The sequence below is a fragment of the Condylostylus longicornis genome, unplaced genomic scaffold (genome assembly GCF_029603195.1).
Source record: "Condylostylus longicornis isolate FDR11 unplaced genomic scaffold, ASM2960319v2 ptg000080l, whole genome shotgun sequence".
In the NCBI taxonomy this organism is placed as follows: domain Eukaryota; kingdom Metazoa; phylum Arthropoda; class Insecta; order Diptera; family Dolichopodidae; genus Condylostylus; species Condylostylus longicornis.
This window is the reverse complement of record NW_026578048.1, coordinates 3192660-3217423: the sequence shown is the minus strand read 5'-3', so window position 1 is coordinate 3217423 and position 24764 is coordinate 3192660. Positions and strand designations below refer to the sequence as shown.

Genomic DNA, 24764 nt, shown 5'->3' with positions numbered 1-24764 from the left:
TAAGGCTTGTAAAATGAGAAATTAAATATTGAATGTCAAAAATACATTATAAAAGAAAAATTGGAAATGTAATCGATCAAGCCAACTCTTATGAACTTCCAAATTTCCCTTTGACAATGTGAATCTCAAACAAATTTACATAGTTTTGAATCTTAATAATCGAAATGGTACATAGAAATATTTTGCATAAATTTAGGAGAAATTTTAACGATTATGTTCAAAAAAAGTTTATACCAACTCAAAAATTTAATTGTGTTGCTAATATTAATTTGGTATAAAAAGACAAAAGTTGGCGAAAAATCGGCTTGTGATAGCAATTAATATGAAAGACCAATTTGGCAATCCGACTTTTTTCTTTATGTAATTTATTATTCACTTTTACTTTAAGATATAAAAAGCTACACTCGCTCCAAAAATTACAGAATTTTTTGTGGAATAATTTTCTTTATCTACACTTATGAATTTCCAAGGGCGAAATAACCGTAGTTTAGAAAATATTTTATTCTCTTTTATAAATTGTTTTTGCAATTACTATTAATTATCTATTCTCTTTGGAATTCCCTTATATTTTCTTTAAAAAGATTTATTCGAAAAAAACAAGGCAACATTAAGTAATTTAAAGTAATATATTTAAATTCTCATTCTAAAAAAAATTTTGATATGATTGATTTAATTAGAAAATAAAAGATTTAGTCCTCTGTTAAAATTACAAATAACTTTACAAATTAATATTTGTATAAAGAATAAGGAGCGTCATATATCTTATATGTAGAACTAATATATATAGGCTTTTCATTTATTTGATTGTAGTCTAGTAAAGTAAATATAAAAATCGCATAGTATACTGTGGAGTTTTCCTTTTTAATTTAATACATAGCCCAATTACACAATTTTTTTTTCTCATATATACTTATACAAATTGTATTATAATTTTTTTCTTGTTTTGTTGGTTTTTACAAATCATCAGGTGAAACATTAACACAATCTTTACGTGATTTTAACACTATATACAATGAATATCCTGCATCTTTATATATATATATATATATATATATATATATATACATGGATATACTCGTATATATATATATATATATATATATATGGAGTCCATAATAATTATAGCATATTGTATAATAAGGATATAGTGAAATAATGTTGTAATTCGGAAGTTTTTCTTATACTTTTACTTTTCATTTATATTCTGTTATTCCATTTTATACGTGTAGGTATAGGTACATACTCGTATATGCAGATATTTTTATGTATATTGTCGTTGTCGTCATTTTTTTTTGTTTTATTATGCGTTTGTTATTCTTGCGTTCCAAGAAAATTATTTCCTTACAATTTCCTTAAATTTCATTTGCTTATTAGAATTTCCATAGGGGTTTGTTTTTATCACACCATGCGGTTCTAATATCCTTACATTTTTTTTTCGTTTTAATTTTTTAAGCGGCATTTTCTTATCAAAAAAGGAAATATATATATATATATATAATTTTTTTTATTTCCTTTTTCTTTTATATTCTTACAAAATTACCTTATTTATTATTAACTACAATAGTATATGTATTTATATGTCGTTATTGTATATTTTGGTACATAACAAAAATTTATATTGGTTTGTATATTTAATAAACACATATACATATACATTTATACGATACATCTATATAAAATTATATTGAAAGTAAAGTCCTTGGGAAAGCAATGTGAAATAGAATTAATCTACATTTTAGTTATATTTTTCATATAGCTTTATAATATTTGTGTACAGTTAAGCCTGGGTGTAAAAGAAATTCAAAAATATCGAAATTTTTGAAGTAAAGAATTTCTCATTTATTTTTTTTTTTTTGAGAGAAAATCTCGCACCGTTCAATGTAACTTTGGTTTTGAGAGACTGCATTTTAGAATTAATTTAGTTAATAAAATAAAACGCTCACTCAAAGAGATAGATGTACTATAATTCTTAAAAAAATTAGAAATACAATTTAACGGAATTTCTTTTATACAAGATAAAATTATTAGAAAAATTCAAGGATATGAGAAATAATTTCATTATAAAAGAGATTTTTCTTTTATCCAAGTTCAACTGTATCTACAATATGCTTAGCATTTTTGCTACGAGCTCTATTATACTATATTATAAGAATACATTGTATACGTACATATACTATTATTTTATATTTAATTTTATACAACATAATATAACCTTATACTGAATATTACCGGCACGGTACCTTTATTCCACTGTGACATTATACATTTGTAATGAATTGACAATTGCATGTGACAATTTGTATATCAAATTTAGAATACATATACACACATATATATGTTTAGGAATTAAATAATCGAATTCGATTATCATATTTTTTTTGTATTGCATGATTACTTACATTACATAAATTCAAAGAAAAAAAAAAATTTTAATAGAAAATTTCATAACTGTAAAATATTTTAAAATCGACAAGGGATTTGTATTACAAATGTGTGTATGTATGTATATAAATTATATAAAAGTACATATATGTATTTATGTAATTTCAAATTCTATATTATTTTTGATTACTATTTTATATCATGCAATTTTTGTTTTCTTCCATTATAGAATAAATAACAAAATATTACATAAAACTTATGAAGCCATGTACAATATTAAATATATAGACCAATGTATATATAATATTTTTGTGTATAAATTTTTAAAATTTAGATAAATATTTCTTGTTGAATTTTTACCAAATTAAAGTGAATTTTTTTTTGAACCCCAAATTATACATATTTTGAGTATAAATTAAATTTACTCAAACATATTCATTATTGCGTATGTTCATAATGTTAATTCTAAAATTGTAATGCTGATAAATTATTTTAGGTAAAAAGGAAATTATTTATGAATCATAATTTTATATATTGTAACAAGTGCAATTTATTGTAAATTAATTTAATTCTTAATAATTCGAATCATATTGTATATGTATATAATCAATATCACCTGCTACCATGAATTCCTCCAATTCTATATCGAAATAAATTTTCAAAAATTTCCTTTCCAATGAATCAAAAAAATCTATATCTACAGTACAAGATAACTCAACGTTAATACATAATAATTATCAATTTAAATAAATAAATTCTTTATCGATTCATTGAATTTTATGATAATGCATACTTAGGAATTCAAAATTTTTTAAAATTCTCGTACTAACCGCTATATCCCCCCACTTTAAATTAATCTTTAAAGTAGGAGGTGAAATTTTTGACGAATTCATCGAGTTATATCGCCGTTGGTTGGTTCCTCTCTCCCAATATCTGAGTTAGTGTTTTACGCACGATAACAAACTTACAGAGTTAGAGATTATAAAAAAGTTGTTTGAAGTAACAGAGAATAATGACAGTGTGAGAGATAAACATAAGGAGGTAACTACCATCTCGTCGATTAAAGGTTATTAGATCATATTAAATTTTCTATACAGTTATTACGTTATTAGTATGTAACATGCCGCGATTAATTTCTCTACAATCGCATTTTATTTACTTGCATTTTAAAACTTTATAAAATTAATCCTATACCCATTCACGTTAGACAAAATTACTCTCTTATTACAATTTTTATATGACTTAAAGAGGGGAAAGAGAAACATTTTTTATAGATTACATTTCAAGCCTTTAGTATTATTTAAAAATAAGAGAGTAACATTATTTCAAATTAATTTGTAAAATTATAAGAAAAATCCTCTCATATATTTATTCTTAAATTTTATTTTGAAACGTGCTCATAAAAAAGAGAAAAAAAAAACAATAAAAATAAAAAAAATTTTATATTCACCTCACCACACTTATAGGTATCCTTTACAAAAACACATACAAACATGCTGTAAAAATTTCAACATTTCCCAATTATTAAAGATTCATGTGAGGCCGAATTGTACATTTATTTTTACTGAAACGCATTACATAAAATACAGGAGGCTATATGATGGTACGAAATTTCGTTTATCGAGTTTCCCGTGGAAACGTACTTCCTCATGTATAAAAAAAACTATTTTTAGAGTGATGTCGGTCTGTCTGTCTGGCGGTGTGTGGGTCTGCTGCTTAACTAGACAAACGACATATTTTTATATTATGTAGAAACTCACCCAACTGCCGTAAGTTAAAGAAACATTAACATTTTCAATAGTCGACAATATTTTTTGGAATAAGTAAGTAAATATTTATGCGCTTAAAATTGTACACGTATTTTTCAATATGAAAAAAAAATGTTTGGATTTGATTTTGAATTTGTAGAAAAAGAGCTTTTAGATTTTAGAAAAGTTTCTTCTGAATTCGGACAACGTCAGGTATTTTCCGATGATACATATATTATATTACATATCAGTAATTTCTGTTATTTATTATGGTTTATTTAAAGGGCGTACATACATGATAGGTATTGCACTTACGTATTTCTTCAAATTGTTAAGAATTGAAGCTTTAAATTTCTAAGTCGAAAAATTATGAATTTTAGAATTACATGCAAACAAAATTCTACGTACTTATATAGCTATATATAGAATATTTCAGATATTCCTTCAAAATTTCAATAACACTCAAAAATAAAAAAAATTTTGGTACATAAACGTTTTCAAAATTGTTAATTTCAATAATATGAAAACAAAATATAAATAATTCAAGTAATTTATTTACTTCAATTTATGTATACATACATATTTTTAAAATATACACAAATTCAAGTAAATAACTAAGAATATGTGTATGTGCACATGTTGTAAAACGTACAAAATTAAAGATTTAAAGAAAAAAGAAAGAGATATGGCCATGACTATTGAATTAATAATTTTGAATGTTATTTTTTTCTTTATATTTATAGCTACATAAAAAAGTCTACATAAATATTATGTGGCTATTTATGTATTATGTACATTATGTATATATTAAACCTGTAGAGACTTAATAACAAAAACTGAGTTTATTTTATACAATGTATACTTATAGTATATATTATAGTATATAATACATATATGTACATAAATTCTTATAATATAAGTAAGTTAAGAGAAACAAATTGGTAAAATGGTAATGATATTTTTCTTTAAAAAAAAACAAAATTAAATTTATCAGGGACCATTTCTACTATAATTAACAATAAAAAACGAAAATTACAAAAAAAAAAACGCTTGAATGGTACATAAATGAATAATTGAAAGGTTCCAATATTTCAGTTTACCTTCAATTTTTTGCTTTTAATTTTTAATTTTACTCTTAAATTTGGTTTTTAAATTTAATAAAAATTAATGAAAAGATATTTTCAATGTAAATATATACAAAAGTATACGCATTTTTAAGTATTGAATAATATCGTAAAATTGTGGAAGAAAATGAAAAGAAAAAATAATCTAATTTATTTGATATGGTCCGAATCTTGTACAATTAGTTAATAAGTAAATTTTTAGTATACATTAATAATGCTAGTACTCAAATTAGTAATAATGTATTAATTGTATTTGCAGTAATGCCAGCCATGTACACATACAATGGAAATAATTTTTTGAAAGAAGAAATTTGTAAGAAATTCTTGTTACACTGATCCAACAATCGGATTTAAATTTTAACTAAAATGTGCTAGATGCTAGAATTTACCAAATACATATATTCCACTACTCTTTCACTTACTTTTTGCAATAATGTAATCGAATTAGTATGCGTACGAAGAAAAGTTGTTAATGCTTTATTATTATTGTTAATAATTAACTTTAGTTTAGTATTTAACATTGGTACAAATAATCTCTTCTCGATTTTCTACTTATAGCTATGATGGAGTTAAAACTACACATATACATCGTTATTTTGAAAATATTATGAAAGTATTTCATATATATTGCATATATTTAGGAGAAAAGAAAATTAGCTAATTGATTGACTCTGTATATAGTTAGCTTTATAGGATATATAAGCATAGTTTTATAATATAAATTCATACCTTCCTATAATTTTACAATTGTTTGATAAAAAATATAATTTATAGATATAATTCTTTATCGACTGAAAACTTGCATTATTTTTACATTTGGATAGTTATAACTCGGAAAGATTTTATTTTTCTTTCTTCACTCCTACGAGAAACATATAGGGCTGGTATCATAGATAATCATGCTCCAGTTTCGTACGTCATTGAATTTTTAGCTAGTTAGCTAACTAGCCTAACACAGTTTTTTACTTATTTTGAACATGTATTGAAAGTTAGTAATCCGGCAGGACGGAAAGAAATTTTATCCTATAACAAAATATTTAAATAACTATATGAGTGAATATTTTTGATTGCCTTACTCTCTATACCACATTGGTTTGGTACAGAGACAGAAAATTTTATGAACCTATAAAGCTTATACTTCAAACAGATCATTTTCTCATAACTTATAATTATAAAATTAGTTCTCTTGCTGTAGGTAATTATTCTTGAAATATAATATTATTAATCTAATTTGATTGATATACAATTTCTACCTACCTGTATATTTTATTTCCTCACATACTGTGACATGATCAACGTCAGCTGTTAGTTTGATGATAACTGAAATTTCTGCTAATAAGTTTAATACTACGATCTGAAAAGTAAAAAAGTCTGCTATAAGTATGTAATCGTATTAATCTTTTGAAAAATTTTCTCGACCTGTTACTTCATTAAGCTGTGACCTTTTGCATAGGTGATACTTAATATTTATTTTTCTATACATTAAGATATAAATACATGTATATAATTATTATATTTCAATAATCATTTTTAACTTGTAAAACTTGATCCTAAAATAAAAATCAAACCGAAGAGGGTAATTTTTTTCTTTGTTTCATCATATACTCTATGCAAATTTGAAAAAAACCGAAACTTGAAAATTATTTTAAAAGCTGCTTATAACATGACATATTGCGTACTTATACTTGTAAAGTATATACGTACATATACATTCATACATATACAATGAATATTTAATAGTATTTTGTGATATTAAGAGACTAACTGTTAAATTTATTCTCAAAATAATATTACAAAAAACCAGGAAAACAAAAAGAAAATCTTTTTTTTAACAAATTTTTGACAGGTTAAGACGCCATCGAAGCAATTGATGCTATTACCATCAATATCATTATCATCATCATTATCAACCCAGTGGTCGTTGTCGTCATCAGCATTGGCTGGCATATTGCGTGTCGAGAAGTTTAAATAAAAATATTCTTCTTTTTTTTTTACAATCGTTCATTTCATACACACACACATTTTATTTGTTCCTTCTTTATTTTAATATTTTAGTGTTAAAAAAAACATGTTCTTTAATTGATAACCCATTTATGATACTTTGAGTTTTGTTTTTTTTCATACTATGTTGTTGTATTGTATTGAAGTTGATTTTCCACAGATGGATCCTTCTGTGTTTCGGTGAACCGTTGTAATTCTATTAGTCTACTTTCTACTTGTGCCTAGAATATGTCTGCTATATAAGGTTATTTCGCTTAATTCGTGGTTTGTTACAGTTGTCCAAGTGAAATCAACACAACATATTTTGGTGTTTCATCATAAAGAGACCGGCGCCCGAACATCGATAAAGGATTAACATTTAATTTCATTTTCGAACAATTTTCATTATAAAAAATCATGCTCCGGAAAAATAAGAACAAAATGTGTTTTGCGTTTCAACAATTGGTTGTAATTGACGTTTTAGACATAGACATGCGTGGTGTGACGGCTTATTTTCTATTTCTCGATATCCGTAGCAGCTGTAGAAAACATATTTGTATGTGGGTTTGTCGATTTTCTAGTCACATCGTACGAAAATGTACCTCATAATTGAACCTTTCATGAACCAAACATTTTCCAGCGCTTTTCTTTAAACTCAAAAATCTAAAAAAAAAAATTTTAAAAAATATTCATTATTCGCTTAATATATTTTTTTGTAAATTTTTTTTTGTCTATATAGTCATAATCATGTACGTATATCAATCCAAAATATTTTTAAAATGGCACAAGTTTTATGCATTTTGTCTTATAATAAAATTATTATTGTAGATATTATGCAACTCAAAATATATTTCGAAAAAAAATTCCAAAATGTATTTAAACAATTTTTAAATTATTGCAAAAGAAAAATGTCATTGCGTCATTAACGCAATCAGGATTGATTTAAGATCTTTTTTTAAATATGTTGTCAAAGAAGACAATATTTTCGTTAATATCCCATAAATAAATGAAACATAAATTTTGTTACACTTTGTGTTTCTTTTTTTGTTTTCTTTTTATACGAAAATTTTGTAATATAAATTTCAATGGAGTGACGGAGTACGAGTATAATAAAGACTGTTTAAAACAAAATATATAAAAAAAAATTCAAAGTAAAAAGTAAAATAAACAAGTGAAATAAAATAACCTTGGTAGGAGGCCTTGGTTTTCGATCTTCTACTGTACATTAATTGTGGAGGTAGAAAATTTTTATTCTTATATTTTCCTCTTGGACTTATTATTTTCAAAATATAAAACCTAAATTGTTTGCAATGAATTTTTGAAAGTTAAAAAATTTTTACTTACAGAATACTCAATCAGCATGAGTAAATGCATTATTCACATTTTATGTGCATATAGAAGTTCAAATTAACCCATTTAAGGCCGATTGAAATATCATGACATTTCTCCTTGTACAAAATATGTATTGTATATGTACAAAATAAATTAATTGTCTATACTAATAGAAAACGATATTTGTATTAAGAATAAGTGTATTTAGGAGGTATTAGAATTTAGAGCTTAGGAAGTGACTAATAAATTATAAAAATTAAACATTTACGTAAATCTTTAGCTTATTTGTTTGTTAGGCATATTGCTTACAAATTTCGTTTGATATTAATTGGATGGGCGGCTTTCTATTTAACTATTCAAATAACAGAGATAATAAAATTATTTAAAAATTTAATTTTTATAGTAAACTTAATATTAAACCCGGAATTCTTTTAAAGCAAATCGTGCGGTATGAAAATGTTAAAATTATTTGCTTTTATATACACACAATTTTAAATTTCGTTATGCACTACATGTATATATATATATATGTAAATATTCAGTGTGTAGCAAAGTATCTTTCAAATTCAAAAGTAAAATACATACTTCATTACATATTTATGTTAAAAATATAAAGAAAATCACAAAAATACAAGAAGAAATAATAAAGAAAATAAAAAAAAAATTCTCACTACTCGAATTTCCTTTTTTCCAAAATGTTGCGTTCAATTTACGAAATATCCAAAAATAAAAACATGCATTAAGAGTCATTTATTTCTTTTTTTCTTTAATTTTTTATGAATGCCTTTTTTTTTCTTTATATTTATTATGCTCGCTACCATTTCATAAAAATTGTACTAGTAAATTGCGGGTCTTACGATAACCTATTCAAACCGAAAATCTATAAAATGTGTTTTTATTATTTTTTGTATATTCATATATGTATAAGAGTAATGCATAGGTATGAGCATTGTAAATATTATCGTGTACAAAATATAAGAGAAATGAAGAAATGTGATCGGTATGAAGAGGAGAGGCGCAACGTCCAACAAACGCATACGCTTATATACATACACATATAAATTTATTTACATATTATTATATGTTATTTATACGACTACATAAGATTAGTAGGATAATAAATTTTAGGAATAAGAAAACAGAGTAGTGTGGTCAATTTATTTTATAATATTATGTGCGATATAAATGAATACATAGTATACAGTATAAAAACTGTATCAGAATGTAAGAAAATTTCAAAATTTAAACATAGGTTTAAATTTTTAATTTGTATATATAAGAAATTCGTATAAAATAAGAAAAATTTAAGGAAAATTTTATTTTGAGGAATATTTAAGCAAATCATTGAATTAGTAATTCATTAATTTATAAATTTTTAATAATCTTACATGAAAAATTATAATAGAAATAAATTTTAAAATTCATTACCAAAATTCCAAGAAAAAAAATTTATCAAGAGAATATTTTCGAGATAAAGATAGTGTTATATTATTGCACTACGTAAGAACGTTATAAGGTACAATTAATGTCACAATATATATATAAGTAGACCAATGAAATTGGAAGATTAAAACAAAATTAGAAAAAATTATGAAAATCAAATAAATTGAATCTAACAATCAAATTTTTGTCTTGTAAAACAATTCGTAGGAAAATAAACCAATAGCAAAAAAAAAAATGATAAACAAAATTTATGAAAAAATTGGAAGATCAATTATAAATACATAATTAAATGGGTCAAAGTGGTATAAAAAGTCTGGTGGGGTCAGATAAAATTTCAAGAAAATTGAAATTTTGCATTCTCTTTATATGTGCAAAAATGGCAAATTCGGCCCAGGAAAAGGTACAGTTCCCGAAGCCTGACATTGATTAATCCGTGCTATAGCTAAAATAAACTCACATATGAAATTTCATCGGTTCAGCCGAGAAGTCGCTTCTATGGGGAAGTGCGTTATCACCCGAAAATCGATATGCAAAGTTAGTTGCCATCGCATAACCTCTTTTTGTATGCGAAGCGGTAAATATAATTTTTTATATTATTGTAATATATTCTCTTATTGCATACTTTTGGGGAAATACAAAAAATTTAAAAAAACGTAAACACACTGAACAAAACAGGCTTTAACTGTTACGTTTTCGCTTTTATAGAAATTTGATAACCTTAATAGTTTCAGCAAATGCTGCCGAAAATTGCCGAATTTTTTTATATTTAAAGCACTTGTGAAAGAGTAAGAACATAGAACAAAATTTTTTGTTTTGCAAACAAGACATCGTTTCATCGATTTTTCATCGATGCTAAGGCTATTAAATTTTTCGATAAGTGTACAATGTTCCGTTAACAAATACCAAATATTTCAAAATGATTCACAAAATTCGATTAATTTCGGTGGTATCCTAAAACTTAGAAATTTTTCAAAATTTTATATGTTATATTCATATATCACATTTATTTTATATCACTATAATTTCATGGTCCTATTATATTGTATATACCATATTATATATTATACTATATATTTTAATTAGAATATCAAAATTCTCATTTATTTATTGCATAATATGGCAATCAAAAAATTTATACCAAAAATAACATGTCTAGCAAATTTTTAATAAAATTCTTATATACTTAACTTAATACTTTAATACTAGTATACGTACAATGTAAAAGTCAATTAATTAAAAGTAATGCTGCGATATGACAAGATAGTTGCTACATATGTACGTATCTAAATAGAAATAAAACAACCAGAATATGGTTATTTCTATGATAAAAATAAAATATTATTATAAAAACGGCTGTTAATATATGTATATATATATTATGTATGTAACTATGTACATATATATAAGTACATACTTGTATACGTAATTCTGTACAATATATAACAAACTACTTATTTAATTACTACGTCATAACATACATTGTACAATGTTCATATACTATAATTATTAAATTTTATTATTACTATTATTATTATTGTACATATATATATATATATATATTTTGTGTTATATACGCAAATTAAGTCTTCACATGCTTATATGTATATGTTATATATGAATATAATATATGTATATAACTACGTACATTTCCAAGTTTATATTATACATTAAGTATTTTACAAATTATAAATCAGTCATAATATATAGTATATATGATTGTGTACATATATATCAGTTGTATACTACCATATGTATGAATATACAAAATATACTATACAGAAATTGAATCATATATATATATATATATGTATGTGTGTACGTACAAATTGAAAATTTAAATAAACTCATATGTCATATCAATATAAGATATACATCAAAATCTGTTATATACTTAAAAATATAATATATGTATAATGCAATATTTTTGTATAACATTAGGCACTGTATACTATATACATTTACTCGTATGTATCACATTAACATTATACAATAAAATTTTTTAACATTAAACTGTTCATAGACCGACGACGATTTATTTAAAAAAGATAAAAACAAATTTCATGGAATATATTTCGTTTTTTGTTTTTTTTTCCTACAATAAAAAACAAAGAACAATATTTATAAATATGTGCAGTAATGTATTTTAAGTACTAACAAAGAAAAACACAAACATATGCAAATAACAAAACCATGTAGAAAAAAAAAATTAAAGCTGCTCCCATTGATTAAAGGAAACGCCATAATTGAATGACGAAAAGTGAAAAAAAACGAAAAAAATTATTTTTCATTTCGCTTTTATCCAAAAAAAAAAGAAAACTGTATCTACAGATATATGCGTATATAGTCAATAATAATGTATCATTTTTATATTTAACAATATGAGTTCAATACATAAAATTTCTCTCATTTTGTCATCTCTATATTCCATCGAATCAGCCAGCACAAATTATATCATGTATCTTTATCTATAACTTTATGTTTAGTATATATTATGTATATATATTATTTATATAGCTGATGTCACGAACAAAATTTTTTATTAAAATTCGAAATATACTTTGACTTACCTACAACTTACACTTATGCCCCATTCTCTAATAGCTTTTTCATACTCATCGTCATCTACTCGATAATATATCATTAAAAACTCTCCATAGCTAACAGAGGTACCTAAATTATTTTTATATACATACAATACAAAAATGGAATATGGAATTTTTGTATAGTTTAGTTGCTTAAATAATAAATACTCAAGGTATCAAAATTGATCACGTTATAATTATTTTTTTGGTACATGAAATATTTTATAGATTTTTAATTTTTCATTAATGTCTTCGTCAAAACTGTATTATTAAAATTAAATACTGAAAAAAAGAACACAAAAATCTGTAAGAATGGAAACTGCATTTAATTACAAAATTTTTAAAACTTAATAGCGAATAATTTGGAAATCTTATAAATGTTTAAAACTAATTTTTTTTTTTTTACGAACGAATATTTTAATCGTTTTTCATAATATTCAAAATATTAATAATGTCATTTTTTTTTTTATTCATACCTTCGGCGTTTTATCAGTATCACTTTGCTACATTGTTGCTAAAGTTATAATTCATAACCCTTTTAAACAAATAAATTTTCTCTTTTAATCATTCAAATTACAAACAAAGGTGTATCTATATTTCTAAATTCTATATTTATAAGCTCTTTTATTTAAAATTTTTTTTTTCTCTCATTTTTTCTCTTCAAACATAAGATAGTTATCTAGTTTGGTTTTTAAACGCTGCCAGCATAAAACTGAATATGCTAAATCTAGCAAATATACTAAGCTCTAAATAAATAATATAAATTTGAGTAAAAGAAAATTGAGGGAATTTGAAATTTTTGTTTTAAAAACATTAAAGAAATAAAAAGTTTTGGTAATAAAAGGTTTTCATATTTACCTCTACAAATCGAATTTTAATAAATTTGATAAAATTTAAATCCAGTAATGGGTGAGAATCGATTAATTTTAAAGTAATAATACATTTTTTCATTACGTTTTAATATAATAATCTTGTATTCCGTAATGCATTAATATATGGTTTTTATATTTATTTCAGTAATTTATATTCAAAATAAATTTACCATTTTATGCCCAAGCAGATTTAGAAAATGCTACCATCGCAATATGAAACTCAATAATTATCGTAAACATTTTGTTAAAAATAAGATTAACATCGATTCCTTTGGTTTTTAGCACAATCAATCAAATTTGGTAACACTGCAACCAACTACTACTATTGCATGTACATTGAATATTTTACATTCAAAATGTTTATATATTTTGGTTATGCGGGTTTTATATTATATTATATAGGAAATAGAGAGCGAGAATATTGAAAAATTAAGACTTTGGAGAATTTCAATTTTATTTTCTCAGGGCGTATGAGATTTTTGGATTTTTAAAAGTCAATTCAGTCTGCTCAGATATGTGCTATTAAGTAGACATTTTTATTTCGTTACAAAAAAAGAATAATTAATTTTTAATATTTAAGAAAAAAAAAGAAAGAAAAAGTTTAATTTTTTTATTTTTATTTAAAAAAAAAAAACAGAAAAAGAAGAAAATATTTTCCATATTGAATAAAGAAACAAACAAATAAAGAAAATTTAGAAAAAAATAAAACTAAAAAAAGGAACACCCTAAAAAAATTACTTTGTCGTGTGTTGTTTTTTTTTCTATACAGGAAAAAAAAAATTTAAGAATTGTGTATGTTTTATAATTTCAATTTTATAATACCAACCATTATATATTATTATATATTTATGCATAAGTATATGTGTATTCATTAATGTAAATTTATATAAAAAATATACATACATACATACTTATATTATATTTATAAAAATTTAATATACATATTTTAAATTAAGTATTAACAAAAGAAAAAAAAAATAAAAAATAAGTGAAAATATTTAATTTTAAAAAGAAATATAAAATTTTTTTTTTTTAATACATGCATAAATAATAAATTATTTAAAATTAAAAAATGAAAAATGAGAATTTCATGAGAAAATTGATCTTGAAAATTAAAAGTTTTCGAGGCTGTTTTTATATTATAATTTTGTTGTGATTTTTTTTTCTAGTTTTTTATTATTATTTTTATTATTATTGTTATTGTTGTTGTTTGTTTGTTTGTATTTTTAACTTTAATGTCAATAGACAAAATAGTCATTATAAATTATATATTTCATATATATATATGAAATAAAAGAAAATATACACGAGTATACAAGCATATATACAATATTTATATTTGTACATATATAAATTAAATTATATATTATTATCATCATACCCATACATATAAATAGTTACATACATATATACAGTGCTTATTCGAAAATTTAATCAGTAAATATATATATAGAGCTTTATTTATACAAAATAATAATAATATAATGATAAATGAAATTAAATAAAAAAAGCAAAGAATAAAAAATAAAAATTACTTGATTGCTAAATTACTTAAATTGAAATTTCATCTTTGTTTCAATATCAAGTGATACGGAAATGTCAATGAATTTCGTTTTAGTAAAATAAAATGAGTAAAAAAAAAACTAATTTTTAAATTTATACAAAAGCAGAAATGAATAATTTTTGTGGTTTTTTATAAAAAAATAAAATTATAGTCCGAAATTGTACAAAAAATTTTTATTTAAAAAATTTAAAATTTTTGTTTAAAGTTTTCTAAAAATTTAAAAAAAATTTAAGCAATTGAATAAAATTTAATGAAATTCAATAAAAATTTATTTTGTCTCTTTCACATTAGTGTAAAATTTTCAAATTAAAATACAAAGTAATTTTAATATAAAGTTAGTACATTTGTATGTATGTGAAGAATATTGGAGATATCTTACAGAACACGGAATAATTTTATTCATTTTATGTTTATTCTTTCCAATATTTAAAATGATTTTTTAATTAAATATTAAATATTAAATGTACACGTATGTATAACAATTTTAATAAAATTAAAATAATAAGAATATTTTTATAAAAGTATCCACCTATTAACCAAATGAATTATTAAATATAAGATTAATTTATCGAATATTTACTGTAAATGTATATAATATGTATATAAAAACGCATATATGTGTGAGAAAATCTATATATATACATAAATAATGTATGTAATGTATAATACATTATTTATGATTTTTAAGAGAACGTGTGTGTATAATCATTTTAAATTAAAATAATTTTGGATAAGAATATGTCTATTTATATATGTATTTATAATGTGTGTTTCATAAGAAAAATACAGAAATAATAAATAAATATATTTAATTTTTTCGAAAATTTCATTTTTTTAAAATAATATTTTATAATTATAAAAATAATATTAATAATACAAATATATTCTATAATAATATATTTAAACGTTTCATGATGAAAAAAAAAATATTTTGTATATACTTATTTTGAAATATAAATTAATTTTTTTTCTTCTTGTCTTTCTTCTTCTCGTAACAGTAAGAGCACTCTCCAAAAAAAGAGTACTCTCCAAATCTAAAAGACTTTCTTCTCTTTAATTTCATATTACTCAATACTCACTTATTTCTCTTTAAACATATTATACTCGTATACCTTCTCTTTAAATGAGAAAATTATTTATTTTTTAATATTTAAATTTTTGATTTTTTAGGTGTGTACAAAAGTACAGTACAATATTATGTATTTATTAAGTTTCTTTTAAAGAAATATAACATTGAGCATAACATACATTAATATAACATAACATCATTATAACAGAAGAGAATTTTTGGAGAAAATTATATAAAATTTTCTCAAATACAATTCTATATAATAATGTAAAACCCTCTTAATATTACATTATGTATGTGAAAAAAAATATTTTAAATTTTTTTATTAAAAATACTCATAAAAACATTAAATATAAATAAATGTATGTATTGCGTGTATGAAATTTAAATATAATTCCATTGTATTTCTTGTAATAATTTTTCGATTTAAATATTGCGAATTAAATTTTTTTTTATTTTAAAATTTATTCAAATTGAGTTTTTTTTTTATTTTTACACCATAAACATTTTCTTAAATTAAATAATAAGTAAGTAATTGAGTTGATAAAAGAATATCAAAGCTGATTGATTATTTACCAGTGTTGTCTTCTAATATTTGAAGGAGGTTGCTTTAAAAGAACAAAATGACAGGGAGCAAGATCACTGCCGGTAAAGAGCAATAAATTAAAATATAATTTGCTCAATACCAGCCATTATTTAATCTATGACAAGAAGAGTTAAAATTTTTACTTTTTATTAAAAAATTATTTTAAAAACTTATCTTAGAATTCGACAAATAAAATCAAAAATTTTCGAGCCCAAATGTAATTTGATTGATTGTAATTTTAAATTTTTTTTTTTGGTGAATATTTTTCAATTTGCAATTATTTTTACTATTTATCCTAGTAAAGTATATCAATAAAATATAAAATATAAATGTTTAGAACATTCGGTCAGAAAGGACGAAGTTTGTCAAGATATTTGTAGTAAAAGAATTTAGTATAGAATTTTTTTTTATTAACGCCGCACTTGAATTTCATATAACGTACATATTGTAACAAAACCATTTACAATTCAATTATAAGTGATACTTATATATTTTCCTATATATGTTACTGTAGGTTTTGACTTATTATCCCTTATTTTGCTCATATGTCCAATATACTTCTCTTTCACAGTGCTACTATGTATGAGAATCTGTGGATTATTAAAAAAAAACGAAATTAAAAAGAAATTTGCGCTATATTTCAAAGAAACAGTGAAATCTTATTTAATGGATTGTCTGAATAAAAAATTAAGGGATTCTTTGCTCTAATTAAAAGAAAAGAAAAATAAGTAAAAAAAAATGAAAAACATAATTATTTTCAATTGAAATGTTTGACTTTGTGTTAAATGGATGAATTTCATTTTTATATCAGAAATTTCATAAGATATGAAAGAAAAAAAAAGTGAAATTAATTAAAATGTGAACGTATTAATTTCATTTTTTCTTTTTTTCTTCGTATTATATTTTGTCTGATACTACAATAATTTTATTCTATTTACTTATACACAAATTCAGTGTTTAAGTCAAGGTTATAAAAGAGAAACTGATTGAAATTAATACGTACATATCTCAGACTAAAATGAAAGAAAATAATTCATATGTACTTATTTGTATTACTCTGTAAAAAACGAAGTCTTGTTAAAATGGCAAAAATATCAAAAAATTGAATAGTTACTTAGCTGCTTAAAATGATTTCAAATGTTAAACTTTATTCTTCTTGTAAATTATTACTCTTCGACAAGAGTACACCTTTGTATAAGAAAAGCAGAGAAAATTAAATTTAGTTCCTGGTTTTATTAGCCTGATTTTTAAGCCTGAGTTTCAAATATTATAGAAATTAAAGAATTTAGTTATAAATCGTCTTATTTTATTATAGCCAAATTGTTTTTAATAAAATGCAATATAAAATATTATAAAAATATACTACTTATAAATGAAATAAAAATTTATGTACGGATATATGAACATATTTAGTACATAGATATTAGTAATTCACAAATGAGACTATATGAAAAATTATTATATCAAATGTAATTGAAATTATTCAGATAATTTTGTATTTTCTAAACAAAATATTACCTTAGTTTATATTTAAGTACCTATGTATATACGTATATTTTTATATTTTAAGCAATTTAAAAAAATTCTAAGAAGAAGAATTCCTTTTTTTGTACAACAGCGTCATTTTAAATCCAATTAGATTTGTTTTTCTTTTTTGAAGAAGAAGAAGAAGAATTTCAAACCAATTTACTTATCATTTATATTTCATATTATAAAATATGAACATTTTATATAAATACATATATACATATAACACGTTATACTATGTTCACATGCGTTGTGTTCTCACTCATTTGTGTTCTTTCATATAGAAAATATACAAATTTTAAAATAAGTATATAAGTTGCTCATATGACATATTACAAGATTGCTAGCTATAATTATTATATCCCATGTGAAATTAGTACTTAATTTAATTTCATTCATTCATAGCTTTATCAGATTGTGCGTTAAAGTAAGCAAAATTTTAGAAGAAAATTCAACTCTTAGCTTAATTACCCAGATATTTGTCTTGATATAACATAATTATCATATTATGTCAATTGTTTCAAATTTATATTATAGAAAAATTAAGCCCTTAGATTGGGATTTATTAAACGATATAGTCTAAAGAGTTAATAGGGTCTCTTATTCGCTTTTGTTTTAAATATGGACTATATTAGTGGATTTCATTTATATTATAGGAATTATTTATATAGCAAAAACAGAACTAACTACTTAAGTATAACAAATATAAATTGTAAATTTATATTTGTTATAAATATAACAATAAATATTGAAATATTTAATTTAAAAATTTTAATTAATTTTATTAATGTACTCATTTTTATTTTAAAATTTTTGTTTTTAATTATCTAATTGAAAGAGAAGTCTGAATTTTTATACCATTTACAAAGCGAATTTTTGAATTTATAAAGTGTAATACTCAAGTGTTTTCTGAATATAATTCAAAAATATTATTTTTTAATTACGTACGTTGACACGTAGACAAATTCATCATTCAGGTTAATAATATTAATTCTGTTATAAATTTTTATATAATTATATAAATATATGTACATACATATATAATAAAATTCTCAAACCGGAAAAAGAAGAAATACCTATCTAGTTATTCAAATAAATATGATATAAAAAAAAAAATCGTTATCAAAAAAATTTTAATTTTTGCACATACTTATATTTACGAACTTATGTATTTGAATGTACTTATTAAAAAAAATATATGTACATATATAATTATAATTAAAATACATTTTGACAAACTTGTTTTTTTTTCATCAATTCATAATTATATTTGCAATTCGTAAATTATATTGCGCAAGACCAGCATTTCAACTTATTTAATCCTTTCTTTTTTTTGAAATCGTCTTTTAAAAAAAAAAAAACCCAAAAAAAAAAAATGAATAAGAAATTCATGACTTGTTAAAATGAAAAAAATATTTTCGTTTATTTTATATAAAAGTTGTTGAATTACAACATTTTAAGTAACATGTTCTCCCATTAAAATTTAAAATACCTGTACTTACTTTAAAAAATAAATATAAAGTTTTTTTTTAACATTTGTATAAATGTTTACTTAAATGCTTTGTTATATATGTATATTTAAAATGTAAAAAATGAACTTCATATTTCAATATATGTATTTGTTATACAAGCAAAAGTATTAATTTAATTAACATTCACATATCACATATGCATAATTTGTTATACAATATAACACTTATATGTTTTTTAATGTAAACGGAGTTACTTACTTGGTTACTTCCAAACCTTTATAAATTTAGGTAATTTTTTTTTGTTATACTTAATATTGTGTATCTGTTAATAGGATAATAATTATTAAAATTCAATTTTAGTAGGTAAATATTACATTATCATTTCTCTCTATTTTTGTTATTTATTTTCTACATCTATTATTATAAGTACTATATTTTTAGTTATTGTAGGTTTATTTTCGGGTGTTAAAATTTTTTAAATATATTATATTCAAATGAAGTCGTAGGACATCTGGACATATATTTACATATACACGAATAATATAGTAATAATGTATGCGCGTGTACAGTGGTAATTATAGTTAATATTTAATTTATAGGTAATATTTTTCAAAGAAATATGCAAAATTACTAAATTTTTTTCAAAAATATCATTATTTAGATAAAGTTACTCAGATAAAATAATATTTCAGACTTAATTACTTAACAATAAATTTACTTAACTATGCATGGTACAAATTTTTTTTTATGTATAAGGCAAACGGCTGTAACTCGGTCCTCATGCGCTTTTTTTTATAATTACTTTTTATTAAATCTATATAGAGGTACAAATCAAAATAAAATATGTTTTTAAATATATTTTTTATAATTAAGTGATTTTCGAGTTTTATTTTTTATTATTTTTCACTAAAAAAATGAGGGGGTCACAGACTAGGTTTCACAACATAAATTTAGGTTTTGAATTTTCGGATCGATACCAAACTAATAATGAAAAAGGTTTAAATTTTTAAATGGGTCAAAATTTCTTGGTCTAATCTGTAAACCGTTAAAAATACTGTTAAAATTTTGTGTAAAAAATAGGTACGAAATAGAGCCGTTTACTTTATATGTAAACTTAATTAAATTTGACAGTTTTGCTATAAATTCATATGATTTCTAATTCTATATGATCTAACTAATTTATATTCTATTTAAATTTAGTTAATTTTACTAAATTATAATTCTGGAAATTCACCATTTTAAATTATAATTCTTTTTAGCCAGATACATAAATTTAATATCGTGATGATTATTCGAATTAAGTAAACAAAAAATACAATTTTAAATTTATATTGTAATTTCAATATTTCACGTTAATTAATGGAAATATCTGTTAAGTATGTAAGTTTATATCATACCAGTTGCTATAATTATACAAATATACATACATAAATTTATTTTTAAGTGGCCATTTATGTCTAACAATTGTTTTATGTTGTTTTACTTACCTCAAAGCTGATCCAATGTCTGCTTATACTTATACACAATAAAATCTACCAATACGTATATTTAAACACAAATGAATTTCAAATTAATCGCTGTGACATAATATTGATATGTATATGATGTATACGCGCTATTCAAATGGCATCATTTCGAATACTATGTATAATTGCAAAAAAAATGTCTATTCAATACATAAGTATTAAAATAAATTTTATATGTACTCAGGTAAAAAAATTTTCATGTTTTTTGTAAGGTTTCAAGAAAAAAAAAGAACAAAAGTTCTTTAAATTTCTATGTTAAACCAACAAAATGTATAAGTATTTATGAATGTTATGATGGCTACGATTATTTAATGAATTCGGATTAAAGCTATGGCTTGTAAACTAGCACATTTCCAATTGAAAACAGTTTTTCCGATTGAAATCAATTTTTTAGACTAAGTAAACAGAGATTTTTCTAATTAAATTTCCAATAAATCCAAAATTTTATTGAAAATTCATTTTCCTTTAATTTCTTCTTTTATTTTAAATAATATCGATTTTTTTTTTTTTGAGAAATTTCTATATTTATGTTAGAATTTTTTATTTAAAAATACTTCATATTAAAAAATTATTTTAAGAATTAATTTAAAAATATCTCCATATATATATATATACATATATTATGAAGCTGATATACTTGTATAATATAATCGATGGTGAAGCGCAAAAACATGCTAAGTAGAAAATTTAAAATTTTATAGGGGAGAGAGTCTAATCAAACTCGCTTATATAGCGTTATTAATCAAGAATTTTTATTATTTGTTTTTTTTTTTAATTAAACTACTATATGCTAATAAATAGTTTTTTAATAAAATTAAATTTCATGCAAAAGGGCGTAACACTTAGCATAAAATACTAACTAGCTCATAGTGTGAAAATTGCCAGTAGCAGCTTATGTACTCAGTTTTTGTAATATACTTAATTATTCTGAGAAAACACATTTGCCTTTTTGTGGTATATTTGCAATGCACTTAACATATTTCAACCGCACTGTTCTCGTAAAATAAGGAACGTACGGCAATAAAATCTAAGCCACACAAAGAAGACTGTTCAAAATTAGTATTGGTGTAAAAACTTTGTTACTTAGCATATCTTTGCATTTGACCATTGAATATTATGTGCTATATTCAAATATGCGTGTGATAATAATTTGGATTATGTATACAATTTTGTATTTTAATGTATTCAGAATTAACTCAATCATTTATTTATCAAGAAGTTCATTAATTATTATTGGATTTTGAAGAAAAAAAATAACAAATATTTCTTTATATAAACAAAATTAAAGCATATGTTCATGTTCACATAAAATATACAAATGTACGTATGTACCTAAACACATACAGAATTAAATTAAAAAAATTTCATCGCAAAAAGACTCTGAATTTTTACTTTGGAAAAAAAAAATTGTTATTAATAATTATTATTGGTTATTTTATTTCGCATACATTAAAATTTATTTACAATTAGAAAATTAATTTTGTTTTCATTATTGCCGAATTTTTGAACAGTTTCCATTAAAATTTCATATTAATTAAAAAAAAAATTTTCAAATTTAAATATTGCGGTCTTCTAAAATTTTATTTGTTTTCTCCTCGCTTTTTTCCTATATGCTATTTACTCAAAAAATTTTTTGAATTTATTAACGTTTTAAAGTCTGATTAGAATTAATTATTATAAGAATTAGATTTTATAATGGAAAAGTATTCAATTATTAGAATTTTATTCTTATTATATTAGATCTAAGAGGAATATAATTTTGAATTTTTTGTAGTGCTTACAAATAGTGCACTTATGAAGTGTTGGAATTTCAACATTTTAAGATTTTGTTTTAAAAGAAATTGTGTTTGTTTCAATGATGCGTTAAATATTCAACCAAAATAATTAACAGAAAATTTAATTAAAAAAATAAAAAATTTACAATGAGTATTTTAACAAAATATAAGTCCAATGTAGTTCGCTATGAACTGCAGTTTGCATGAATAATGTTAATTATTAGTATTGGCAAACTTTATAGAAACTATATAAGGGTAATTCTTAAACATTTTCATTTAAATATATTTATATTAGCCTTACATATAGCTAATGAATGCCAATTTATTCCCAAATTTCTGAAGCATTTAAGATTACTAAGTGTAAGTTGAAAAATAACAAATTTACAGATGAATTAAAGAACTACATACGTATCATAATTACAACGTTAAGAATTCTTTTAATTCCTTCCTAAAAGTATGCAATATGAATTTTTATTATGATATGATGACTTGTGAGAATGAGGGAAATTTAGTATCGTTTGTTTTTTCTCAAAATTACATTTAAAAATTTACCATTTTGTTAAATCCGAAATAATGTTAGAATTGTGGCCCTTAAGAATCTTTGAAACTCGAATTTTAAATATTACTGTGTTTAACATTTTTTTCTTTATTGCTGAATAAAAATTTTATTTACTGTATTTCGATATAAGCCCACAATTTAAGTAGAGAGGGGTTCGTAATTTTATAGACGTTTTGCTACAACTACCTATAGCTTATTTTATAGGTAAATAAATTTTCTTAACTTTTCATCAATAAATTACTCAACATTTTTAAATATCTTACTTTAAATTACTTACAAAAAAATAAGTGGAACAAGTGACGATTGCATTTTATTTATCTTATTCCCTTTTAAAATTTTAATTTATCCAAATTATAATACTTAGGTAATAAAATTAATTTTCATATTATCATCACCATCATATCTAATCTATGAAGGTATTTTGAACTATATAACTTTGAAACATCGTTAATGTCAAATATAAGTAATATTTATATGTAATATACAAATTTTAATACACCCTCTAATTACATAAATATTTATACATATTCATACATAGCATACATACTTATAAAGTAAATTTGAATTTTATTATAGAAATAAAAAAATAAATAAATAAAGTAAAAAAAAAAATTTTTTTTGTAATTTAGCTAGTATTTAAATGTCGTCATTTTACTTTGCAAATTTGAAGAAGGTATAGAAAGAAAACAAAAAAATAATAACAAAAAAAATAATGAAAACCTAAAACGGGTCAGACTTAATAGAAGTCATGAATGGTCGCGTGACTCTCCTTTTTTTTTTTAAATTATTGTAACAATTTTTTTTTCGCTTTTCTTTTGTTAAAATTTCTTTTTATATTTATTTTTCTTTTATATAAGAAATAGGATTTTCATTTTTATTATAATTTATAAATTTATTATTCCTTACAAAGCTTTTAATAACTTTTCATGAAAAATGTGTTTTTCTTTTTTTTGTTTTGTTTTGTTATTTTTCCTGTTATACCTTTAAAATTTATACTTAATTTTCGAATATTTGTCGAATACCCATTTCAAAATAATAAAATATACTTGAAAATTTGTTAAAATCATTTAAGGTAAGAAGAAATTTTAGATTTCCTATGGTTTGATAAAAAAAATTCTTAAGCACAAGGGGTATAAGTAGCTATATATATATACAATATACATACATAAATAGCTTGATGTATATCAACATTCTGCACGTCACATAATTTAGAATTTTAAGAT

The 24764-nt window shown here is 22.1% G+C and overlaps 1 protein-coding gene across 3 annotated transcripts in view; it reads left to right on the top strand.

The window, feature by feature from the left end:
- Positions 1 to 24764, top strand: part of LOC129613099 (GATA zinc finger domain-containing protein 14-like) — a 103818-nt gene that overhangs the window by 2066 nt on the left and 76988 nt on the right. Inside the window, exon 1 of one of the 3 annotated variants that reach the window (XM_055527020.1) lies at positions 14127 to 14255. The exons of 1 other annotated variant lie outside the window; for it this stretch is intronic. The gene's annotated coding sequence lies outside the window, so the exon portion shown is untranslated. Of the gene's footprint in view, positions 1 to 14126; positions 14256 to 24764 lie in introns of those variants that run through there. One more of the 3 variants, XM_055527022.1, reaches the window with a different exon arrangement.